The sequence below is a fragment of the Carassius gibelio genome, chromosome B19, assembly GCF_023724105.1.
Source record: "Carassius gibelio isolate Cgi1373 ecotype wild population from Czech Republic chromosome B19, carGib1.2-hapl.c, whole genome shotgun sequence".
NCBI lineage: Eukaryota > Metazoa > Chordata > Actinopteri > Cypriniformes > Cyprinidae > Carassius > Carassius gibelio.
The window spans coordinates 2281300-2295561 of NC_068414.1; the positions used below are offsets into that span (position 1 = coordinate 2281300).

Consider the following 14262-nt stretch of genomic DNA (forward strand, 5'->3'; position numbering starts at 1 on the left):
TGTAAAGACCACCTGGACAAGACCACAGGAAACAGATGATTCTTCTGCACAGTCTGACATTCCTGCAGCCTGGAGCTGATCTACCTGTTTCGTCTGACAAGGGGAGAACTGTCTCCCCGATTGAGCCTGGTTTCTCACCGGGTTTTTTCTCCATCCTTTCACCGATCGAGTTTTGGTTTCTTCCCTCTGTCGCTTCTGGCAGGCGGAGCTGGGGACACTTCATGTACAGCGATATCGTTGACTTGATTGCAAATTATTGCACAGATACTATTTAAACTGAACTTAGCTGAATGATGTCATCAAAGAGTTCAATAACGAAATGCCTTTAACTGTCATTTTGCTTTTTGACGCACTGTGTTCCTAATAAATGTTGTTCAGTTGCATTGACACAATACTTTTTGTTTAAAGCGCAATTAAAAAAAAAAAAAAAAAAAAAAAGAGTCCAAACAATGACCCCTGCTACGGGTAGTGTTGCAAGTGTTATGCGACTTCAGCTAATGATGGGTCCATCCGAAATTATTCCATCCAAAAGTTTTGGGTGGAGGCACAGGTCACAGAGGGAGTTCTGCTTCGACGTCAGCCCGAGCCAAAGGACATGCGCACTGCTTTCTCCAACTGCTTGGAAGGCAGCTATGCTCACCACTATACCACCAACGCAGTCAGCAGTCAGCAACTTGCGCCGTCACTAAGAAGGCTCGAAGTGCACGAGTCGCCGATAGGGCTAGAGGAGCAGATGAGATCTTTGTTTGGACCCGTCACTAAAGAGAGCCTTCAAGAATTTGCATCCCGTCACGTACAAGAAAGCGCTGCCTTCCCATCCGGCTAAATAAACACGAAGTGGTCAAACGCAGAGAGTGCCTATAATAACCAAAAGCCCAATCAAGGCAATCTCTTTCTCATGCCTCTATCTGAAAAGTTGGATAAAATCTTATATGAAAAAAAAAGTCTTTTAAAGAAATCCCTTATTCCGAGGTCACCGTAGCCACCAGATCCAGTCTGTATCCGCTTCAGTCACCCGGATCCAGTCCGTATACAGAGAAGATGGTGGATCAACACCTAGAAAGGACCTCTATGGCCCAGAAACACAGCGGAGACCGTGACAACTAGATGAGCCGCAGATACAAATCCCCTGTAAAGACCACCTGGACAAGACCACAGGAAACAGATGATTCTTCTGCACAGTCTGACATTCCTGCAGCCTGGAGCTGATCTACCTGTTTCGTCTGACAAGGGGAGAACTGTCTCCCCGATTGAGCCTGGTTTCTCACCGGGTTTTTTCTCCATCCTTTCACCGATCGAGTTTTGGTTTCTTCCCTCTGTCGCTTCTGGCAGGCGGAGCTGGGGACACTTCATGTACAGCGATATCGTTGACTTGATTGCAAATTATTGCACAGATACTATTTAAACTGAACTTAGCTGAATGATGTCATCAAAGAGTTCAATAACGAAATGCCTTTAACTGTCATTTTGCTTTTTGACGCACTGTGTTCCTAATTAATGTTGTTCAGTTGCATTGACGCAATACTTTCTGTTTAAAGCGCAATTTAAAAAAAAAAAAAAAAAAAAAAAAGAGTCCTAACAATGACCCCTGCTACGGGTAGTGTTCCAAGTGTTATGCGACTTCAGCTAATGATGGGTCCATCCGAAATTATTCCATCCAAAAGTTTTGGGTGGAGGCACAGGTCACAGAGGGAGTTCTGCTTCGACGTCAGCCCGAGCCAAAGGACATGCGCACTGCTTTCTCCAACTGCTTGGAAGGCAGCTATGCTCACCACTATACCACCAACGCAGTCAGCAGTCAGCAACTTGCGCCGTCACTAAGAAGGCTCGAAGTGCACGAGTCGCCGATAGGGCTAGAGGAGCAGATGAGATCTTTGTTTGGACCCGTCACTAAAGAGAGCCTTCAAGAATTTGCATCCCGTCACGTACAAGAAAGCGCTGCCTTCCCATCCGGCTAAATAAACACGAAGTGGTCAAACGCAGAGAGTGCCTATAATAACCAAAAGCCCAATCAAGGCAATCTCTTTCTCATGCCTCTATCTGAAAAGTTGGATGAAATCTTATATGAAAAAAAAAAGTCTTTTAAAGAAATCCCTTATTCCGAGGTCACCGTAGCCACCAGATCCAGTCTGTATCCGCTTCAGTCACCCGGATCCAGTCCGTATACAGAGAAGATGGTGGATCAACACCTAGAAAGGACCTCTATGGCCCAGAAACACAGCGGAGACCGTGACAACTAGATGAGCCGCAGATACAAATCCCCTGTAAAGACCACCTGGACAAGACCACAGGAAACAGATGATTCTTCTGCACAGTCTGACATTCCTGCAGCCTGGAGCTGATCTACCTGTTTCGTCTGACAAGGGGAGAACTGTCTCCCCGATTGAGCCTGGTTTCTCACCGGGTTTTTTCTCCATCCTTTCACCGATCGAGTTTTGGTTTCTTCCCTCTGTCGCTTCTGGCAGGCGGAGCTGGGGACACTTCATGTACAGCGATATCGTTGACTTGATTGCAAATTATTGCACAGATACTATTTAAACTGAACTTAGCTGAATGATGTCATCAAAGAGTTCAATAACGAAATGCCTTTAACTGTCATTTTGCTTTTTGACGCACTGTGTTCCTAATAAATGTTGTTCAGTTGCATTGACACAATACTTTTTGTTTAAAGCGCAATAAAAAAAAAAAAAAAAAAAAAAAAAGAGTCCAAACAATGACCCCTGCTACGGGTAGTGTTGCAAGTGTTATGCGACTTCAGCTAATGATGGGTCCATCCGAAATTATTCCATCCAAAAGTTTTGGGTGGAGGCACAGGTCACAGAGGGAGTTCTGCTCCGACGTCAGCCCGAGCCAAAGGACATGCGCACTGCTTTCTCCAACTGCTTGGAAGGCAGCTATGCTCACCACTATACCACCAACGCAGTCAGCAGTCAGCAACTTGCGCCGTCACTAAGAAGGCTCGAAGTGCACGAGTCGCCGATAGGGCTAGAGGAGCAGATGAGATCTTTGTTTGGACCCGTCACTAAAGAGAGCCTTCAAGAATTTGCATCCCGTCACGTACAAGAAAGCGCTGCCTTCCCATCCGGCTAAATAAACACGAAGTGGTCAAACGCAGAGAGTGCCTATAATAACCAAAAGCCCAATCAAGGCAATCTCTTTCTCATGCCTCTATCTGAAAAGTTGGATAAAATCTTATATGAAAAAAAAAGTCTTTTAAAGAAATCCCTTATTCCGAGGTCACCGTAGCCACCAGATCCAGTCTGTATCCGCTTCAGTCACCCGGATCCAGTCCGTATACAGAGAAGATGGTGGATCAACACCTAGAAAGGACCTCTATGGCCCAGAAACACAGCGGAGACCGTGACAACTAGATGAGCCGCAGATACAAATCCCCTGTAAAGACCACCTGGACAAGACCACAGGAAACAGATGATTCTTCTGCACAGTCTGACATTCCTGCAGCCTGGAGCTGATCTACCTGTTTCGTCTGACAAGGGGAGAACTGTCTCCCCGATTGAGCCTGGTTTCTCACCGGGTTTTTTCTCCATCCTTTCACCGATCGAGTTTTGGTTTCTTCCCTCTGTCGCTTCTGGCAGGCGGAGCTGGGGACACTTCATGTACAGCGATATCGTTGACTTGATTGCAAATTATTGCACAGATACTATTTAAACTGAACTTAGCTGAATGATGTCATCAAAGAGTTCAATAACGAAATGCCTTTAACTGTCATTTTGCTTTTTGACGCACTGTGTTCCTAATTAATGTTGTTCAGTTGCATTGACGCAATACTTTCTGTTTAAAGCGCAATTTAAAAAAAAAAAAAAAAAAAAAAAGAGTCCAAACAATGACCCCTGCTACGGGTAGTGTTCCAAGTGTTATGCGACTTCAGCTAATGATGGGTCCATCCGAAATTATTCCATCCAAAAGTTTTGGGTGGAGGCACAGGTCACAGAGGGAGTTCTGCTTCGACGTCAGCCCGAGCCAAAGGACATGCGCACTGCTTTCTCCAACTGCTTGGAAGGCAGCTATGCTCACCACTATACCACCAACGCAGTCAGCAGTCAGCAACTTGCGCCGTCACTAAGAAGGCTCGAAGTGCACGAGTCGCCGATAGGGCTAGAGGAGCAGATGAGATCTTTGTTTGGACCCGTCACTAAAGAGAGCCTTCAAGAATTTGCATCCCGTCACGTACAAGAAAGCGCTGCCTTCCCATCCGGCTAAATAAACACGAAGTGGTCAAACGCAGAGAGTGCCTATAATAACCAAAAGCCCAATCAAGGCAATCTCTTTCTCATGCCTCTATCTGAAAAGTTGGATGAAATCTTATATGAAAAAAAAAAGTCTTTTAAAGAAATCCCTTATTCCGAGGTCACCGTAGCCACCAGATCCAGTCTGTATCCGCTTCAGTCACCCGGATCCAGTCCGTATACAGAGAAGATGGTGGATCAACACCTAGAAAGGACCTCTATGGCCCAGAAACACAGCGGAGACCGTGACAACTAGATGAGCCGCAGATACAAATCCCCTGTAAAGACCACCTGGACAAGACCACAGGAAACAGATGATTCTTCTGCACAGTCTGACATTCCTGCTGCCTGGAGCTGATCTACCTGTTTCGTCTGACAAGGGGAGAACTGTCTCCCCGATTGAGCCTGGTTTCTCACCGGGTTTTTTCTCCATCCTTTCACCGATCGAGTTTTGGTTTCTTCCCTCTGTCGCTTCTGGCAGGCGGAGCTGGGGACACTTCATGTACAGCGATATCGTTGACTTGATTGCAAATTATTGCACAGATACTATTTAAACTGAACTTAGCTGAATGATGTCATCAAAGAGTTCAATAACGAAATGCCTTTAACTGTCATTTTGCTTTTTGACGCACTGTGTTCCTAATAAATGTTGTTCAGTTGCATTGACACAATACTTTTTGTTTAAAGCGCAATTAAAAAAAAAAAAAAAAAAAAAAAGAGTCCAAACAATGACCCCTGCTACGGGTAGTGTTGCAAGTGTTATGCGACTTCAGCTAATGATGGGTCCATCCGAAATTATTCCATCCAAAAGTTTTGGGTGGAGGCACAGGTCACAGAGGGAGTTCTGCTTCGACGTCAGCCCGAGCCAAAGGACATGCGCACTGCTTTCTCCAACTGCTTGGAAGGCAGCTATGCTCACCACTATACCACCAACGCAGTCAGCAGTCAGCAACTTGCGCCGTCACTAAGAAGGCTCGAAGTGCACGAGTCGCCGATAGGGCTAGAGGAGCAGATGAGATCTTTGTTTGGACCCGTCACTAAAGAGAGCCTTCAAGAATTTGCATCCCGTCACGTACAAGAAAGCGCTGCCTTCCCATCCGGCTAAATAAACACGAAGTGGTCAAACGCAGAGAGTGCCTATAATAACCAAAAGCCCAATCAAGGCAATCTCTTTCTCATGCCTCTATCTGAAAAGTTGGATAAAATCTTATATGAAAAAAAAAGTCTTTTAAAGAAATCCCTTATTCCGAGGTCACCGTAGCCACCAGATCCAGTCTGTATCCGCTTCAGTCACCCGGATCCAGTCCGTATACAGAGAAGATGGTGGATCAACACCTAGAAAGGACCTCTATGGCCCAGAAACACAGCGGAGACCGTGACAACTAGATGAGCCGCAGATACAAATCCCCTGTAAAGACCACCTGGACAAGACCACAGGAAACAGATGATTCTTCTGCACAGTCTGACATTCCTGCAGCCTGGAGCTGATCTACCTGTTTCGTCTGACAAGGGGAGAACTGTCTCCCCGATTGAGCCTGGTTTCTCACCGGGTTTTTTCTCCATCCTTTCACCGATCGAGTTTTGGTTTCTTCCCTCTGTCGCTTCTGGCAGGCGGAGCTGGGGACACTTCATGTACAGCGATATCGTTGACTTGATTGCAAATTATTGCACAGATACTATTTAAACTGAACTTAGCTGAATGATGTCATCAAAGAGTTCAATAACGAAATGCCTTTAACTGTCATTTTGCTTTTTGACGCACTGTGTTCCTAATTAATGTTGTTCAGTTGCATTGACGCAATACTTTCTGTTTAAAGCGCAATTTAAAAAAAAAAAAAAAAAAAAAAAAGAGTCCAAACAATGACCCCTGCTACGGGTAGTGTTCCAAGTGTTATGCGACTTCAGCTAATGATGGGTCCATCCGAAATTATTCCATCCAAAAGTTTTGGGTGGAGGCACAGGTCACAGAGGGAGTTCTGCTTCGACGTCAGCCCGAGCCAAAGGACATGCGCACTGCTTTCTCCAACTGCTTGGAAGGCAGCTATGCTCACCACTATACCACCAACGCAGTCAGCAGTCAGCAACTTGCGCCGTCACTAAGAAGGCTCGAAGTGCACGAGTCGCCGATAGGGCTAGAGGAGCAGATGAGATCTTTGTTTGGACCCGTCACTAAAGAGAGCCTTCAAGAATTTGCATCCCGTCACGTACAAGAAAGCGCTGCCTTCCCATCCGGCTAAATAAACACGAAGTGGTCAAACGCAGAGAGTGCCTATAATAACCAAAAGCCCAATCAAGGCAATCTCTTTCTCATGCCTCTATCTGAAAAGTTGGATAAAATCTTATATGAAAAAAAAAAGTCTTTTAAAGAAATCCCTTATTCCGAGGTCACCGTAGCCACCAGATCCAGTCTGTATCCGCTTCAGTCACCCGGATCCAGTCCGTATACAGAGAAGATGGTGGATCAACACCTAGAAAGGACCTCTATGGCCCAGAAACACAGCGGAGACCGTGACAACTAGATGAGCCGCAGATACAAATCCCCTGTAAAGACCACCTGGACAAGACCACAGGAAACAGATGATTCTTCTGCACAGTCTGACATTCCTGCAGCCTGGAGCTGATCTACCTGTTTCGTCTGACAAGGGGAGAACTGTCTCCCCGATTGAGCCTGGTTTCTCACCGGGTTTTTTCTCCATCCTTTCACCGATCGAGTTTTGGTTTCTTCCCTCTGTCGCTTCTGGCAGGCGGAGCTGGGGACACTTCATGTACAGCGATATCGTTGACTTGATTGCAAATTATTGCACAGATACTATTTAAACTGAACTTAGCTGAATGATGTCATCAAAGAGTTCAATAACGAAATGCCTTTAACTGTCATTTTGCTTTTTGACGCACTGTGTTCCTAATTAATGTTGTTCAGTTGCATTGACGCAATACTTTCTGTTTAAAGCGCAATTTAAAAAAAAAAAAAAAAAAAAAAGAGTCCAAACAATGACCCCTGCTACGGGTAGTGTTCCAAGTGTTATGCGACTTCAGCTAATGATGGGTCCATCCGAAATTATTCCATCCAAAAGTTTTGGGTGGAGGCACAGGTCACAGAGGGAGTTCTGCTTCGACGTCAGCCCGAGCCAAAGGACATGCGCACTGCTTTCTCCAACTGCTTGGAAGGCAGCTATGCTCACCACTATACCACCAACGCAGTCAGCAGTCAGCAACTTGCGCCGTCACTAAGAAGGCTCGAAGTGCACGAGTCGCCGATAGGGCTAGAGGAGCAGATGAGATCTTTGTTTGGACCCGTCACTAAAGAGAGCCTTCAAGAATTTGCATCCCGTCACGTACAAGAAAGCGCTGCCTTCCCATCCGGCTAAATAAACACGAAGTGGTCAAACGCAGAGAGTGCCTATAATAACCAAAAGCCCAATCAAGGCAATCTCTTTCTCATGCCTCTATCTGAAAAGTTGGATGAAATCTTTTATGAAAAAAAAAAGTCTTTTAAAGAAATCCCTTATTCCGAGGTCACCGTAGCCACCAGATCCAGTCTGTATCCGCTTCAGTCACCCGGATCCAGTCCGTATACAGAGAAGATGGTGGATCAACACCTAGAAAGGACCTCTATGGCCCAGAAACACAGCGGAGACCGTGACAACTAGATGAGCCGCAGATACAAATCCCCTGTAAAGACCACCTGGACAAGACCACAGGAAACAGATGATTCTTCTGCACAGTCTGACATTCCTGCAGCCTGGAGCTGATCTACCTGTTTCGTCTGACAAGGGGAGAACTGTCTCCCCGATTGAGCCTAGTTTCTCACCGGGTTTTTTCTCCATCCTTTCACCGATCGAGTTTTGGTTTCTTCCCTCTGTCGCTTCTGGCAGGCGGAGCTGGGGACACTTCATGTACAGCGATATCGTTGACTTGATTGCAAATTATTGCACAGATACTATTTAAACTGAACTTAGCTGAATGATGTCATCAAAGAGTTCAATAACGAAATGCCTTTAACTGTCATTTTGCTTTTTGACGCACTGTGTTCCTAATAAATGTTGTTCAGTTGCATTGACACAATACTTTTTGTTTAAAGCGCAATTAAAAAAAAAAAAAAAAAAAAAAAAGAGTCCAAACAATGACCCCTGCTACGGGTAGTGTTGCAAGTGTTATGCGACTTCAGCTAATGATGGGTCCATCCGAAATTATTCCATCCAAAAGTTTTGGGTGGAGGCACAGGTCACAGAGGGAGTTCTGCTTCGACGTCAGCCCGAGCCAAAGGACATGCGCACTGCTTTCTCCAACTGCTTGGAAGGCAGCTATGCTCACCACTATAACACCAACGCAGTCAGCAGTCAGCAATTTGCGCCGTCACTAAGAAGGCTCGAAGTGCACGAGTCGCCGATAGGGCTAGAGGAGCAGATGAGATCTTTGTTTGGACCCGTCACTAAAGAGAGCCTTCAAGAATTTGCATCCCGTCACGTACAAGAAAGCGCTGCCTTCCCATCCGGCTAAATAAACACGAAGTGGTCAAACGCAGAGAGTGCCTATAATAACCAAAAGCCCAATCAAGGCAATCTCTTTCTCATGCCTCTATCTGAAAAGTTGGATAAAATCTTATATGAAAAAAAAAGTCTTTTAAAGAAATCCCTTATTCCGAGGTCACCGTAGCCACCAGATCCAGTCTGTATCCGCTTCAGTCACCCGGATCCAGTCCGTATACAGAGAAGATGGTGGATCAACACCTAGAAAGGACCTCTATGGCCCAGAAACACAGCGGAGACCGTGACAACTAGATGAGCCGCAGATACAAATCCCCTGTAAAGACCACCTGGACAAGACCACAGGAAACAGATGATTCTTCTGCACAGTCTGACATTCCTGCAGCCTGGAGCTGATCTACCTGTTTCGTCTGACAAGGGGAGAACTGTCTCCCCGATTGAGCCTGGTTTCTCACCGGGTTTTTTCTCCATCCTTTCACCGATCGAGTTTTGGTTTCTTCCCTCTGTCGCTTCTGGCAGGCGGAGCTGGGGACACTTCATGTACAGCGATATCGTTGACTTGATTGCAAATTATTGCACAGATACTATTTAAACTGAACTTAGCTGAATGATGTCATCAAAGAGTTCAATAACGAAATGCCTTTAACTGTCATTTTGCTTTTTGACGCACTGTGTTCCTAATTAATGTTGTTCAGTTGCATTGACGCAATACTTTCTGTTTAAAGCGCAATTTAAAAAAAAAACAAACAAAAAAAAAAGAGTCCAAACAATGACCCCTGCTACGGGTAGTGTTCCAAGTGTTATGCGACTTCAGCTAATGATGGGTCCATCAGAAATTTTACGGTGCTAGGGCTGGGTCTGCGTCAGAAGAAGCCATGCATTGTTTAGTTATGTCAGTGCAGTGCCGTCAGTTGGGGGAGAAACGGCAGCATGCACGGCTCCTCGTTAGTATAGTGGACAGTATCTCCGCCTGTCACGCGGAAGACCGGGGTTCGATTCCCCGACGGGGAGAGCTGGTTCTTTTCGTCTTCCGAATGATCCATCCAAAATGTTTGGTTGGAGTCGCAGGTCACAGAAGGAGTTCTGCTTCGACGTCAGCCCGAGCCAAAGGACATGCGTTGGCCGGGAATCGAACCCGGGTCAACTGCTTGGAAGGCAGCTATGCTCACCACTATACCACCAACGCAGGCGGAAGACAGTAGCTTTATTGACGCACTGTGTTCCTAATAAATGTTGTTCAGTTGCATTGACACAATACTTTTTGTTTAAAGCGCAATAAAAAAAAAAAAAAAAAAAAAAAAAGAGTCCAAACAATGACCCCTGCTACCGGTAGTGTTGCAAGTGTTATGCGACTTCAGCTAATGATGGGTCCATCCGAAATTATTCCATCCAAAAGTTTTGGGTGGAGGCACAGGTCACAGAGGGAGTTCTGCTTCGACGTCAGCCCGAGCCAAAGGATATGCGTTGGCCGGGAATCGAATCCGTGTCAACTGCTTGGAAGGCAGCTATGCTCACCACTATACCACCAACGCAGTCAGCAGTCAGCAACTTGCGCCGTCACTAAGAAGGCTCGAAGTGCACGAGTCGCCGATAGGGCTAGAGGAGCAGATGAGATCTCTGTTTGGACCCGTCACTAAAGAGAGCCTTCAAGAATTTGCATCCCGTCACGTACAAGAAAGCGCTGCCTTCCCATCCGGCTAAATAAACACAAAGTGGTCAAACGCAGAGAGTGCCTATAATAACCAAAAGCCCAATCAAGGCAATCTCTTTCTCATGCCTCTATCTGAAAAGTTGGATAAAATCTTATATGAAAAAAAAAGTCTTTTAAAGAAATCCCTTATTCCGAGGTCACCGTAGCCACCAGATCCAGTCTGTATCCGCTTCAGTCACCCGGATCCAGTCCGTATCCAGAGAAGATGGTGGATCAACACCTAGAAAGGACCTCTATGGCCCAGAAACACAGTGGAGACCGTGACAACTAGATGAGCCGCAGATACAAATCCCTTGTAAAGACCACCTGGACAAGACCACAGGAAACAGATGATTCTTCTGCACAGTCTGACATTCCTGCAGCCTGGAGCTGATCTACTGGTTTCGTCTGACAAGGGGAGAACTGTCTCCCCGACTGAGCCTGGTTTCTCACCGGGTTTTTTCTCCATCCTTTCACCGATCGAGTTTTGGTTTCTTCCCTCTGTCGCTTCTGGCAGGCGGAGCTGGGGACACTTCAAGTACAGCGATATCGTTGACTTGATTGCAAATTATTGCACAGATACTATTTAAACTGAACTTAGCTGAATGATGTCATCAAAGAGTTCAATAACGAAATGCCTTTAACTGTCATTTTGCTTTTTGACGCACTGTGTTCCTAATTAATGTTGTTCAGTTGCATTGACGCAATACTTTCTGTTTAAAGCGCAATTAAAAAAAAAAAAACAAAAAAAAAAGAGTCCAAACAATGACCCCTGCTACGGGTAGTGTTGCAAGTGTTATGCGACTTCAGCTAATGATGGGTCCATCCGAAATTATTCCATCCAAAAGTTTTGGGTGGAGGCACAGGTCACAGAGGGAGTTCTGCTTCGACGTCAGCCCGAGCCAAAGGACATGCGTTGGCCGGGAATCGAATCCGGATCAACTGCTTGGAAGGCAGCTATGCTCACCACTATACCACCAACGCAGTCAGCAGTCAGCAACTTGCGCCGTCACTAAGAAGGCTCGAAGTGCACGAGTCGCCGATAGGGCTAGAGGAGCAGATGAGATCTTTGTTTGGACCCGTCACTAAAGAGAGCCTTCAAGAATTTGCATCCCGTCACGTACAAGAAAGCGCTGCCTTCCCATCCGGCTAAATAAACACGAAGTGGTCAAACGCAGAGAGTGCCTATAATAACCAAAAGCCCAATCAAGGCAATCTCTTTCTCATGCCTCTATCTGAAAAGTTGGATAAAATCTTATATGAAAAAAAAAGTCTTTTAAAGAAATCCCTTATTCCGAGGTCACCGTAGCCACCAGATCCAGTCTGTATCCGCTTCAGTCACCCGGATCCAGTCCGTATACAGAGAAGATGGTGGATCAACACCTAGAAAGGACCTCTATGGCCCAGAAACACAGCGGAGACCGTGACAACTAGATGAGCCGCAGATACAAATCCCCTGTAAAGACCACCTGGACAAGACCACAGGAAACAGATGATTCTTCTGCACAGTCTGACATTCCTGCAGCCTGGAGCTGATCTACCTGTTTCGTCTGACAAGGGGAGAACTGTCTCCCCGATTGAGCCTGGTTTCTCACCGGGTTTTTTCTCCATCCTTTCACCGATCGAGTTTTGGTTTCTTCCCTCTGTCGCTTCTGGCAGGCGGAGCTGGGGACACTTCATGTACAGCGATATCGTTGACTTGATTGCAAATTATTGCACAGATACTATTTAAACTGAACTTAGCTGAATGATGTCATCAAAGAGTTCAATAACGAAATGCCTTTAACTGTCATTTTGCTTTTTGACGCACTGTGTTCCTAATTAATGTTGTTCAGTTGCATTGACGCAATACTTTCTGTTTAAAGCGCAATTTAAAAAAAAAAAAAAAAAAAAAAAAGAGTCCAAACAATGACCCCTGCTACGGGTAGTGTTCCAAGTGTTATGCGACTTCAGCTAATGATGGGTCCATCAGAAATTTTACGGTGCTAGGGCTGGGTCTGCGTCAGAAGAAGCCATGCATTGTTTAGTTATGTCAGTGCAGTGCCGTCAGTTGGGGGAGAAACGGCAGCATGCACGGCTCCTCGTTAGTATAGTGGACAGTATCTCCGCCTGTCACGCGGAAGACCGGGGTTCGATTCCCCGACGGGGAGAGCTGGTTCTTTTCGTCTTCCGAATGATCCATCCAAAATGTTTGGTTGGATTCGCAGGTCACAGAAGGAGTTCTGCTTCGACGTCAGCCCGAGCCAAAGGACATGCGTTGGCCGGGAATCGAACCCGGGTCAACTGCTTGGAAGGCAGCTATGCTCACCACTATACCAACAACGCAGGCGGAAGTCAGTAGCTTTATTGACGCACTGTGTTCCTAATAAATGTTGTTCAGTTGCATTGACACAATACTTTTTGTTTAAAGCGCAATAAAAAAAAAAAAAAAAAAAAAAGAGTCCAAACAATGACCCCTGCTACGGGTAGTGTTGCAAGTGTTATGCGACTTCAGCTAATGATGGGTCCATCCGAAATTATTCCATCCAAAAGTTTTGGGTGGAGGCACAGGTCACAGAGGGAGTTCTGCTTCGACGTCAGCCCGAGCCAAAGGACATGCGCACTGCTCTCTCCAACTGCTTGGAAGGCAGCTATGCTCACCACTATACCACCAACGCAGTCAGCAGTCAGCAACTTGCGCCGTCACTAAGAAGGCTCGAAGTGCACGAGTCGCCGATAGGGCTAGAGGAGCAGATGAGATCTTTGTTTGGACCCGTCACTAAAGAGAGCCTTCAAGAATTTGCATCCCGTCACGTACAAGAAAGCGCTGCCTTCCCATCCGGCTAAATAAACACGAAGTGGTCAAACGCAGAGAGTGCCTATAATAACCAAAAGCCCAATCAAGGCAATCTCTTTCTCATGCCTCTATCTGAAAAGTTGGATAAAATCTTATATGAAAAAAAAGTCTTTTAAAGAAATCCCTTATTCCGAGGTCACCGTAGCCACCAGATCCAGTCTGTATCCGCTTCAGTCACCCGGATCCAGTCCGTATACAGAGAAGATGGTGGATCAACACCTAGAAAGGACCTCTATGGCCCAGAAACACAGCGGAGACCGTGACAACTAGATGAGCCGCAGATACAAATCCCCTGTAAAGACCACCTGGACAAGACCACAGGAAACAGATGATTCTTCTGCACAGTCTGACATTCCTGCAGCCTGGAGCTGATCTACCTGTTTCGTCTGACAAGGGGAGAACTGTCTCCCCGATTGAGCCTGGTTTCTCACCGGGTTTTTTCTCCATCCTTTCACCGATCGAGTTTTGGTTTCTTCCCTCTGTCGCTTCTGGCAGGCGGAGCTGGGGACACTTCATGTACAGCGATATCGTTGACTTGATTGCAAATTATTGCACAGATACTATTTAAACTGAACTTAGCTGAATGATGTCATCAAAGAGTTCAATAACGAAATGCCTTTAACTGTCATTTTGCTTTTTGACGCACTGTGTTCCTAATTAATGTTGTTCAGTTGCATTGACGCAATACTTTCTGTTTAAAGCGCAATTTAAAAAAAAAAAAAAAAAAAAAAAAGAGTCCAAACAATGACCCCTGCTACGGGTAGTGTTCCAAGTGTTATGCGACTTCAGCTAATGATGGGTCCATCAGAAATTTTACGGTGCTAGGGCTGGGTCTGCGTCAGAAGAAGCCATGCATTGTTTAGTTATGTCAGTGCAGTGCCGTCAGTTGGGGGAGAAACGGCAGCATGCACGGCTCCTCGTTAGTATAGTGGACAGTATCTCCGCCTGTCACGCGGAAGACCGGGGTTCGATTCCCCGACGGGGAGAGCTGGTTCTTTTCGT

The 14262-nt window shown here is 46.0% G+C and overlaps 1 non-coding gene across 1 annotated transcript; it reads right to left on the bottom strand.

Annotated features, from left to right (window-relative positions):
* Positions 1–9848: 9848 nt before the first annotated feature.
* On the bottom strand, positions 9849–9920 carry trnag-ucc (transfer RNA glycine (anticodon UCC)). The gene has a single exon. It is a non-coding gene; the product is annotated as a tRNA-Gly (tRNA).
* Positions 9921–14262: the final 4342 nt, after the last annotated feature.